Genomic DNA, 12,362 nt, shown 5'->3' on the forward strand with positions numbered 1-12,362 from the left:
GAACCGCCCTAATTCAATTCAGGTTGCTCATTGAGCTACGTTCATTCCACCCGGAGAAGTGCAGCAAAAGGTTCGTGGAACTGAAATGTGCCTGTGGAACTCCAGCGTTCCGATGCTAGTAACAGTTCTCCATGATTCACAACAGTCAAGGTAGGCTCGAAAGAATTTGCGACGGAAAAGTGTAGGGAAACCCACCGAGCCACCGACAATGCACTGGAAAGGTTTGAATAGGTTGCCAAGAATGGTACGACAGCTGTCTTCGCGTACGGACTGCCGATCAGGTTGTTGGAAGTTGGTAAACATAATATACAATAAAATTTACACGAAATTTTCGTTTTCGCGGTAAAGACAAAAAGCTGCCAAGTTGCGACATCTTTTTAATAACCCTGACTTGCGGGCGACACGACCTGGAGGACTCTGCGGCCGATAGAAGCGAGAAAAATATGTTCGCGCGGGGAGAGAAAAACCAGTGCCACAAAATACATAACGCAGCACTGCAAATATAGTGTTAGAACATGTTCGCAGTCCACTTATTAGAGGATAGAGTAACAAGTGTGCAAACGTCGTGAGACGCAACCACCAATGCTGAAGCAGGAAGGACCAGACGAAAAGAGCAAAACTGGCCTTCACTTTTTCCTCTCTCGTTTCGCTGTCTATTTTCATGCGATGCATATGTGTGATTTCAACTTATTCTGAATACGAAGGTCCTAAGTCATTATCCGAGATGTTAATGAGATAGTTCACGTTATGACATCGATGATGGCGTTACTTCCATTGTGTCGGGATATCCGAGGAGCTACGGCGGACACCCAACAACGTAGTGCTAAAGCTATTGGAAATTACTAAAATAATTATTTAAGCCCGCATCACAAGTGTAGTCCTGAAGTGGTAAACGTCCTTTTTGACTTGACACCACAGGAACAAATATTTTCAGGAAAACAGTAGTCTTGTTTTCGCACCGTAGAATGCGCTTAGAAACCCGGCCGGTAAGCCTCCTCAATTGAATGAAACGAATGTGTCGGTGCTGTGAACACTACTCCCGAAGCTGAGAAGGTTATATGGGATGCGGCAAACGAGGCCTAACTTACTTGTAGATAAAAAATCTTTTCTTGAATGGGAACGAAAATATTAGATCCAAGTATGGTTTATTTCACCCGGGAGAAACAAATCATGGGCTGAAAGCGATACCACCGCTTCCCGAAAGAAACACAGTAGTACACAAAACCGCGCATCTAGACGCGCCATAGGTTTACCCTTCACAAAAATAAAATGTCAGATAACTTGTGTTACTGGTTCAAAGAAAAGCATTGATCCCCCCCCTCCCACCACACACACACACACAAGAACCGTCTCGCAGACACAGATAACAATTGGCACTAGCTTTGTAAAGGGTAAAAATGCCATCAACAACCAGTGGCTCGAAAACGCCTAGTGGTTCGAAAAATCAATTTCACCGCATAGTGAACTATATAGAAATAGCCCTTATTTCCATTTCAGAATAAAAACCTGTGAGTTGGCTGTAGATGTTGAAAACACCTGGCGCCTGTTTTGAAAAAAAAAAAAAAAATGGCGCCAACAAAGTGCGAACAACGCTCAGTGAGAAACGCGTGACTGGCACAAGAAGTGCGCTCTAACTGCTAGCCTTTTTGTTTGTTTGTTTGTTGCGGCATCGTCTCACTCCAGAAAGCGGTGGGCTAGCGCCGCTTATCGAGCCCGATTGACCAGGTGTTCCTGGTTCTGCGTGCGCCTGTGTATTTTTTTACATCAGCATGGCTTGATTTCTGTAACTACCACAACATAAGCTAGCTAAAGTCCTTGGAATCGTTCTCACGGCTCCGTCATGTTGAAGGAAAATATTTCATACTTAATCACAGCGCGAAAGACGAAAGACAACAATAGTTAAGGATCCCGCTCCCCCTCCCCCCCCTCCCCCCCCCCCCCCTCCTTCATCACCTCCTTATGTCTTGCGAAATAGCAGTGCGTTCCGCATCTAGTCAGTCCTGCCTGGATTAAGTTTAGTTGAACACCCTTAGCATTTCCGAAGCTACACTGTTTTCTTTTTTTTTCTTCATTACCGTACGAGCTATTTCATATTTTATGGACTTGACCATTTATTTTTCCGTAGTTTCATTAACTCACCTTGGTTCTTGCTACAACGCGTGAGTGGGAACGTATTTAACAACGCACAGCCTTTCAATATAATGAACATTTTCGCGCGGCTTATATTCCCATCAAACAAGTAGGAATTGGGCAATCACATTCTCGAAACATATTTTTCTCCGACGCGCATATTCGAAACAAAGCCGCATTTGTTGTCCGCGCTGCAAGACGAAACACACATCTCACTGTGCCGGTATCAGGTTTAGATGGAGCGACAAAAGAATTCACTTGTGCCTGACCTGTACGGAGGTGACAGTGGTGATATGCTGCCGTCGCCGAAGCCGCAAGAGCGGCCAAAAAGCGCGCAGAACCGCGTCCGCGGATAGCTTTTGTTGGCGTTTGAGCACTATACCAAGACTCAGATGTTTTTTTTTTGTTTTTTTTAAGTGCCCTAAACGTACTGTTTGCTTACAGACATCACCATAACACGTTGTTGAGGGCGCAAAAGGCAATAAAATTGGCCGCGTATCTGCTCCTTTCGTTGCAAATGTCGTCAAAAGACGATAGTCTTTGTAGGCATTTGCCAAGGAAATGCCCCCCTTCGCTTTCCCGCTCACCTCTCATGCTGTTCCTGTTCCGTCGCGCTCATTCCAACGTACACACACTAAAGGTTTGCTCAAGGCGATTTGAATTTACCGCGTTCCACTGCTACAGGCGGGGTTCTTCGATGCCAGCGCTGCAGTACGGCGGAAACGCGCGTGAATGGAGGCGGCCGACTACAAGGTTTATAGAACCGCGTGGCCGTGCTCCACGTGCGTTCCAAGCAGAACGTGGAAACTAGTTAGTGGAACCTTCCGTTGCTGTTGCCGCGTGATTTTTCATATGCCGCCAGGAGGCGGTGGTTTTCTGCAGTAGATGTAGAATATCATTTGCTATCGAAAAACCAAGCACCGATAAATTTTTTAATAAAGGAACACTGTAAATATCCCTTGTGTACTAATTTCCTGTCTTATATTTGCGTAATGCCTTGTTCTTGTTCAACAAAGTTGACAAGCGTGAACATATTAACCGGGCTTAGACGTACACATTTGGCTGTGAGTATATAAGACTATTGCGCAATAAGCATTTTACTTTGGCTGGGTGGCTGAATCGAGTTACAGACAGACAGACAGACAGATGGACAGACAGACAGACCAAAAAAAATTCCCCGCATTTCCCCGAGGGGAAGAATGTGAAAGTGCGAATGCACGAGTTGAATTTGCGCGGTTCGGTAATGTTCGCGAAAGAGAGATCACACACACACACACAACTACAAAGAAAGAAAGATGCATTTATTCACAGACACCTATTTGTGTTGTCGTTGTACTTGATTGCTAGAGCGGATCTCAGCTTTGAAATTTCGTGTCAGTACTCCTTTAAGCAGGTGCATTAGCCCTTCTCACGCCCGATTCTTGGCCAATCCCCCACGTGGGTATGTGCCATGTCAGCGGCCAGGCAGCGCGCGCCCATCTCCCCCCGTTGCCAAGGAAGACGAGGAGATTCCTGGCCAACCCCCCACGTGGGTATGTGCCATGTCAGCGGCCAGGCTGCGCGCGCCCATCTCCACGTGCGCGGACATCGCCGGTGGACGCAGGTTCAGGGTCGCTTAAGAAGTGCATTGCACTTAATTTCTGGGTTTAAGTAGCCCAAGAAAGACTATCGTCTTTAGAAGCAAAGACGAACCAAAACACTGCATGAGAAGAGGCGGCAGGCGATTGATTGATTGATTGTAGGGTTTTAACGCGCCGACGCAACGCGGCGATGAGGCGCGCCGTAGTGGAGGGCTCCGGATTAATTTTGACCACCTGGGGATCTTTATCGTGCGCCGAAATCTCGTACACACGGGCGTTTTTGCTTTTCGCCTCCATCAGAAAAGCGGCCGCCGCGGCCGGGAATCGAACCCGCGACCTCGTGCTCAGCAGCGCAACGCCTTAGCCACTGAGCCACCGCGGCGGGTGAGGCGGCAGGCGGCGCAGTCATCAAGAAGCTATAGAGGCGTCAGCCAACGGGACAAGCTCGGCGCATGGCAAGGCGAAGAATTACAATTTGACCCAAAAGTGTGTTCCGGCCTATTTTAGTCAAATCGCATGCTGAAATTCACCTAGTGCCTGATTTTTCTGCACAAGTAGCGACATTTCACTCGCGTGCCGTGTCGCGAATGGGGTCCGGGAATAAAAAATCAGTTTCAGGGAATGAACGCGAATCGACACTTTCGAGTGACGTATAGGTTCTCCTTGTTTGGAGGCTGGTTCGTAGTTAGTACAGGCGCTATCTGTGAGCGGAACAGTCACCTGATAAACAAGCAGACTGCAATGTTTCAAAGCGAAAATTTTTACCTCTACCCCCCAAGGGTTCTTGTCGCGACCGTTGGTGTCAACAGAAAACTCCCGTGAACAAATAAGAGAAGTTACTGGCACCGACAGGAATCGAACCTGGAACGAACAGAACAACGGAGGAAGAGCCTGTTGTCTTACCGATTGAGCTACGAGCCCACACGGGGATGGGAAAGCCGGTAGAGAAAGGGGGGGGGGGGGGGGGGGGCACCCCGGCGTTCTCGCTGAATGCCACGTGAGTGTCACGCGACCACGGCACGTGTAGCGGCCGTGCGCGCGCCTTTCGCATGCCTTAGGAGTTATAAAAATCAAAGGAAGCTCACACCAACAAATGGCATCTCACTTCTCCGTCTCCGTCACCGGCGGCAGAGACGGAGGAAGAAGTGAGATCGTTTCCACTCATGTGCTTCACCAATACAACTCAACCAACCAACCACCGTTCAGGAACCGTGCATTGATTTAACCATAGCAAAGGATATCTATTTGAAGTAATAAAGGGTGTGGTTAGGTGCATTTCACTTTTCTCTGGTTTCACTCTTTGTAAAGCCGCGTGTATGAATTCAAGTGACATCGCATGGGTAATCGTTGTGGGTGTCGTTTACAGCTTCGCTGTCCAAACACCTTCACAGGGTGGATTGGCGCGATTTTTTAAATCGTGTAATTATTTTTTTACCGCACCGAGATTTCCCGAGGGCGGGGGAAGGGGGGGGGGGGGGCACATTTTGTACGCGGCGCTCACAAATGCTCCACATCGCTCAGCGCTGCTTGACGACGACCTCCACTTTTGACCGGCGCTCTTCAGCAGGCCGAATTCGCCGCTTCTAACGAGACGAACTCTCACGCGCGGCGCAAGCGCTAATTATTTGGCGAGGTCGGAGAAAAGCAGCGCCTAATACTATAGTAACGGCCTAAGGACCGCGCTCTCCTCGAGCTTTGCGGAGCGTACACGGGCCGGGAACAAGAGGAGAAAGGTGACACAGAGAGAGCGAGAGATAGAGAGAGCGAGAGAGGGCTAACGAGCGTCCCAATTTGGAAGAACCGTGCGACGCCAGCGTCAGATGGCCAGGATAAATGACAGGCACAAATGAGGAAATATCGGGTGGGCGTTTCAGGCGCACTCAGGGGGAGAGTAGGTATAGCATACGTATGCCTGCACGACGCTATCCACAACATCTGTGCGCTCCGGCTATCAGTAAAGCACTGTCAAACTTTCTATACGCGCGTTTTCAAGTAAATATGCGCGCCCGTCTCCTCCAGCGATCGCCTGGACATGTCCGCCGCGCCCGTTTCATGACGACCGTGGCAGGGTCACTAATTTCCCCCCCCCCCTCTTCCCTCTTCAACCCCCTTTCCTCCGTAGCTTTTTTTTTTTTTTCGTTTTCCGAGACTCATTTCCAAATCCCGAGGGAGGTTACCCGTGCAGTCTCGTTCGATTGCGTTTCGAGTAATCTAGTTTCGCGGGAAACCGATCATTACCGGCGAACACGGTCCTCGTGCAAGCTAGTCCGTCCTAGAACTTTTTCGTCCCTCCGATCCCACCTTCCTATTAGGTTAGAGGCCCTGACCGTTGTTATCGATCCACTCGTTTCCTCTTCTATTACTGTTGCGACCCCATTTTGGGACGAACTAAGAACGAACTAGGACAAGATGTTTACGAAGCTGTAGCTACTTTCTACCGACATTAGGCACACGAAATAAAGCTCGGCTAGGGCTCCGAAATAATAGTGGGAAACCCGTTCGCTCGTTTTCTTTAATCACAACTTTGAATTGATTGATTGATTGATTGATTGATTACAGGGTTTAACGCACCGACTCAACGCAGACGATGAGGCGCGCCGTAGTGGAGGGCTCCGGATTAATTTTGCCCACCTGGGGATCTTTAACGTGCGCCGAAATCTCGTACACACGGGCGTTTTTGCTTTTCGCCTCCATCAGAAAAGCGGCCGCCGCGACCGGGAATCGAACCCGCGACCTCGTGCTCAGCAGCGCAACACAGCTTTGAATTACTGTAAGCAAACTATTTAGTCTACATGTACCGAAGAAACCCGCCGGGCATGACAGCAGAGATGGCAGAATTATCCGAGCGCCGACTTGGCCCAGCCGGTACAGCGCCGAACGAGGTGTCCAGCGAAGAACGGTCACGCGGGTAGTTTTCGCCTATCGTGGAGAAGCGGTCGGACCATAAAACACCGTCTAGCGCTTAGTCGCGGTTTACGTTGTGTCGGTATATAAAAACAGCCATTCGCTCAACCTCGCCTCACGACAACGATCGATATCGACTCTTTCCTGCCTTTTTTTTCCTTTCTGTCTTGAAGCAGAGGTGTCAATTTTATTGCCGAAAACAGCTCCTGTCAGGTTCTTAACACTTTTCGCTCGCGGGCGATTGCCGACATCATCGGGAATCCCGGAACGGGAAATTTTGGGCGGAAGTTTTATTTTTACGGTTGGCTCTATAAGAGATGTCACGTGTTTCCGGCACTCAAACTGTCACGTTTGTCAGCCGGAAGAACGCGAGAAATACAGGAGCCCATCAGGGAGGGAAAAGCTTCCGCTTCCGCTTTCCCATTTCCCAGTTGTGTTAGCCCGTTAACGCAGCAATGGTGTCGACATTCTGCCTTGACAGCCGCGCGACAGGACGTCATATCGCACAAGCTTTTCAAATACTGGCCCCGGGTTCACTCAACTCAATCTATAGAATTCATCACTCAAAAACTACAAATATACCTGCTTGCATTCATACAACAGATTACTATTTTTTTTCTTTGAGATCGAGTTCAAAGCTCGACCTAGAGCGCTTGACTCCACTTATCACGGAATTTAACCGAACACTTTGCCATTATTTATCAGGCCAATTAATTTACCATTCCATACTATTTAATTGATTAGGTGAACAGCGTAATGAAGTGAACCACTCTTGAAAATCATCATAAAGCTCTTCTGCAGTGTGTTTACTCATCATCATCAGCATATCTACGCCCACTGCAGGGCAAAGGACTCTCCCATGGATCTCCAATTATCCCTGTCCTGTGCTAACTGCGACCAACTTATCCCCGCAAACTTCTTCATCCCATCTGCCCATCTGACTTTCTGCCGCCCCCTGCCCCGCCTGCCTTCCTCAGTGATCCACTCCGTTACCCTTAATGACCAACGGTTACCTTGCCTTCGCTTTACATGTCCTGCCCCCGTCCATTTCTTCTTAATTTCTACTAATATATCCATAACAGGCACCCTCATCCACTTCCCTGATCCACTCCGCTCTCTTCTTGTCCCTTAATGTTACACCTATCATCTTCCATTCCATTGCGCGCTGAGTCGTCCTCAATTTAATTGAACCCATTTAGTGAGCCTCCAAGTTTCTGCCAAGTGGGTGAGTACTGTTACGATTCGGCCCGCCGCCGTACTTTCCTGCAACATTCCTCGGCTGTGCGGCGAAGTCTCCATGGCGTGCCGACGCAACAAGCAGGGACCTGTCCCAAGGACACAGAGCTAGGTGGTGTTGCACAGAGGCCCCGCGTTCGCAGCGGAGTCCTCCTCTCTCCCCTCTCTCGGACTCAGCGTGCGCCGCTACTACCGACTGCTCACGAACTCTGGAAAGAGTGTTGTGTGTGTCTGTGACGTTCATGGCGTGTGCACAATCTAGAGGGAACGCTGTTTTGACCGTTGGCGCTTTTGGGTATAAATAGACCCCGCCCAAGCGCAGCAGTGTTATTCCTGTTTGAGCCGTGAATCATTGCTGTCACTCTGCTCGAGTCCTGTATTGTTACCTCGCCCGTTGGGGCATTGTTCTTTGGCTTCGGCTCATCTCTCGCTATGAAGTAAACAGTTACGTTAGTCTACGGCTTCTGGACTTCTTCACCGCTGCAACATTCGCTGGCCGCTCGCTTCAAACTACGCTACCAAACGTATGTCGGAGGCGACGGAGCTCGGCTCGGGTCTGCCCTCCCGGTCGCAACAGTACCGGTAAGATGCAGCTGTCGTACACTTTCTTCTTCAGGGACAATGGTATGCTGCCATTCATTATCTGAGAGTGTCTGCCGAATGCACTCCATCCCATTTTTTTTCCTTCTAATTATCTCTGCCTCATGGTTGGGATGTTTAGTATGAAGTGATAAAACACGCACGAAAACTGCGCAGAATCTGTACAAGCGAGCAATAAAGGCAATATTTCGCACAGAGCATGTCCTAACTTAAATAAGTACGCAGCACTGCAAAAATAGTTGGTGATGTCGAATTTATGTGCAGATGACGTTAACGCTGACGTCAAAATTTTCTGCCCATCACCGAGCTACTGCTGATGGCTTCCGTCACGTTTTAGCGTTGCAGAATTATCCTCTGAACATGTTACATACAAAGCAAGCTCCTAAACGCTACAATTACGGGGAAAATGCTTTGCAGAACGCTGGAGAACATTTGGGGAATCATGGCTTGCCCCAAATTGCTGCCCACTAAATGCGATTGCTCAACACGCCCACAGCCTACCTCGGCTAACTACGAAAAAGAATTCACGTTACAATACTAGGATGCCGTAGTACTTTTTAGAGGAGAGTGGTGCATGTTTTTAGGCAAAATTGTGAGCACTCTAAACAACGCTGTCTTGGGTTGCCGATGCCACGGAGCTCACAACAACTAATATTAATAATAATAATAGTTTATTCTGCAAAATACACACAGAGCATGAACAGAAACTGGAGCGCTTATGGCATCAAGGGCTTGTGGGCACTCCCCGGCAGTGGTAAGCAAAAGTAAGCTTCAGTATATCCGTAATATCGGCACTCTGACATTAAACCACCAGTTTAAGTGAACCTCTCATGTTGGGCTGATTTCGAGTAAAGTTGTTGCGCGTGCAATACGGGCCAATGTCTCTAACAAAATTAACCGAGTGCACAAAAAAGCAATACGCCCCCGCCTCTGCGCATTCCTCTCCCCTCCTCTCCATCACCCTCCTTCCCCTCTCCCTACCCCTTTCTCTCAGCCTTTCCTGCGCAACTTGCCTCAGTTATTTTCCGCTTAAGTAGAGAACTTACGCGCGTGATTACCTGCTTGTGTCGTATTGCGTGGATTCAATTAAAACAAACACAAAAGTAAAAACACCTTGAGCCTGTCCAATCAACAATGCCCATGAAACCACAAGCACTGCATGAGCTCCTTTAATCGGTTGACCTGAACTTTGGAAAAACCCACGCCTTCAATCCAGTTTCTATGCATAGAATTACCGTACTAATGAATCACTGTTGCAAGATCCAGCCATAAAATGGCAGGAGTAGTAGTTTAAGCACTTTTAGTTTTACTTCCTCAAGAAAACTGCGAGGCGGGAGCGTTAAGTTCTTCATCTGATCATGCGCTCCTTTTTATGTAACAGGTGTACTTAAAATTTTCCGCGGATTAAAGCAAAGGTGGGAGAACAGGATAGTGTGTCACGACGGACAATAAAAAATAAAACTAAACCGCACATCCCGAATTATTAATTACATAATTTTTTTATTACGCAAGGACCACGAGATATGATTCAAACAGACGCCTTGAAGTGCTGCAAAATAAAAAAAAGAGTATAAAACTCGAAGAAGTTCAGCTTTGCGACCCTAGAAAGAGTAAATCGGCGCTTGACTCACAAAATGAGGCAGAAACGTGGAATGCGTCACTAAAACAAAATGGTATTACTTTAAGAAAAAAAAAAAACATCGCAGGATTGCATGGGGATAGCTGAGCTCAGCTTGTTTTTTTTTTTTTTTTTTTTTTCTTTCAGCTTAGACTTTAAAAAGGGATTTACCGCTGCTTGCTCAGCTTTCTCAGCTGCGCGCAAAAAATCAACGAAAGGAGTAACTCTTGAGCCCGCGTAGAACAACGTGCTTTGTATTACGCAAACTGTCCCCTGCAGACGATCTAAATAAGCGCTATACAGACAACTCAAGTGGCCGGGCGCAGTCATGCCCGAAAAATTAATCCGCCGCTCTTTTCACCAACCTTAGCTTTCAATGCGCCCTTATTGAAGTGTGCACGGTGCCCTCATGGCGAAGGTTCGAGTCTGCCGAATAAAGGCAGGAGATGCCGCGCAAAGGCATCGGATAGGTTTGCCGCTTTCCTAACCTTCCGCATCAGTGAAAAGGGCGATCATGAATCGTAGCCGTACTCACGCTCCCGATTTCTGAATTCGATTGATTGATTGATTGATTGATTGATTGATTGATTGATTGATTGATTGATTGATTGATTGATTGATTGATTGATTGATTGATTTATTGCAGGGTTTAACGCGCCAACGCAACGTAGGCTATGCGGCGCGTCGTAGTGGAGGGCTCCGGATTAATTTTGACCACCTGGGAATGTTTATCGTGCGCCGGAATTTCGTACACACGGGCATTTTTTGCTTTTTGTCTCCATGAGAAAAGCGGCCGCCGCGGGCGGGAATCGAACCCGCGACCTCGTGCTCCGCAGCGCGCCTTAGCCACTGAGCAACCCCGGCGGGTCGATTTCCAAAATCACGTTTAAAAAAAAAGGGGGAAGAACTGAATTGGTAGCGAAAGATACCATTTCGAGTTTAACAAACCACGTTGCTGCGATGACAGTCATTGTGGTTCTTCGTTTGCGCGAGCTATTTGTTCAAGGACGCGGAGTAAAAACTCGTTATAACGAAGTCCTCACTACAGAAAACTGACTTCGTTATAAGCGACACTTCGTTAGAAGCAGGGAGTTGCTGCTCGTTATGCACTGAGACAGGAACATTATTCTCCGAATTAAAACGACAATTAGAATAAAGCGATTTCATTAAAACGATGATTTTCTTATAAGGAGAGCACATGCTCGGCCACCAAATGATTGACGCTATCGAGGTGCCCTGTGGCGAGGTAGTAAATAAAGAATCGGAGCTTGCGGAACGCGGTCGCTATTCTTTCAAACTTCAGCCCCAGCTCACAGCAGACCAACACAAGCAACAATTAACGAACTTGAAACAAAACTTCCTGTCCAGCCAACAGCCCACGGTGGACCTAGGCACACGCATGTTTACATTCCACACGACTGCCTCGGGCCGCCGGAACACAGGCCACCACCGAACGCTTTTATTCTCTTATGCTAAAACTTTCAGTGCACCGTCACCATCGCGCTGACGCAAAAAGAAAAAAAAAAAAAAAAACCCCGAGGACGGCACTAGAGCTGACTGAGCACTCGCAGCAAGCGGAACATAAGCGACAAAAATCACATTTTCGTCTGATCAGCGAGTCCGTGGGCGTGACTTCATACAATAGCGGAAGAAAGTTCAAATAACAAGAAACATCTGCGGAAGGCGTTGCTCACCGCGAAGGCACAGCCCCCAGCTACGAACGAGCTGAAACGATGGCAAAGCGAGTAATTTCACTGGAGGAGCGACAAATATCAAACGACAAGAGAGAATGCGCACGTGCTTTAGTATGCAAGACGCGCAGTATATATGAGTTCCATGCATATGCATGAGCCCGAACTCACAACGCATGGGCGTACCTTTGCTTAATTACAGTTTCGGCTTATCTCGTTGAAGCATCCAAAGGCGAGTGTAGCGGAGGATATACGGCCAACGGGACGTCGTAATCGTGAACGCTTTTGTATTTTATCTCCATCGGAAGTACGTCCTCGTGACCAAGGATCGAACCGCTGACTTGAAGCAAAGATAGACAATTCACCACCCCTGCTTTCCTCACCCCGGGCATCGTATTTCGATAATGGTTAATTTCCTGTGCACAAACGTACGCCTACTCCGAAGGGTTAGGTTAGCTTATTTTAGGTTAGTATCGCTCGGTAAGTTGCGTCCACAGTCAACTCTGATGTAACATCAATACCGTTATCTTGAAAGAGAGCACCAAAGCGAAAGAAAAAGAAGTAACATCTAGAGTCAACTTCGACAAAAAAATCAATACCGTT

The 12,362-nt window shown here is 47.9% G+C and overlaps 1 protein-coding gene across 1 annotated transcript in view; it reads right to left on the reverse strand.

Annotated features, from left to right (window-relative positions):
- Positions 1 to 12,362, reverse strand: part of LOC144174476 (rho guanine nucleotide exchange factor 17) — a 178,152-nt gene that overhangs the window by 37,228 nt on the left and 128,562 nt on the right. The gene's annotated exons all lie outside the window — the stretch shown is intronic.

The sequence above is a fragment of the Haemaphysalis longicornis genome, unplaced genomic scaffold, assembly GCF_048455015.1.
Source record: "Haemaphysalis longicornis isolate Haplotype H1 unplaced genomic scaffold, Haemaphysalis longicornis Haplotype H1 scaffold_3, whole genome shotgun sequence".
Taxonomy (NCBI): domain Eukaryota; kingdom Metazoa; phylum Arthropoda; class Arachnida; order Ixodida; family Ixodidae; genus Haemaphysalis; species Haemaphysalis longicornis.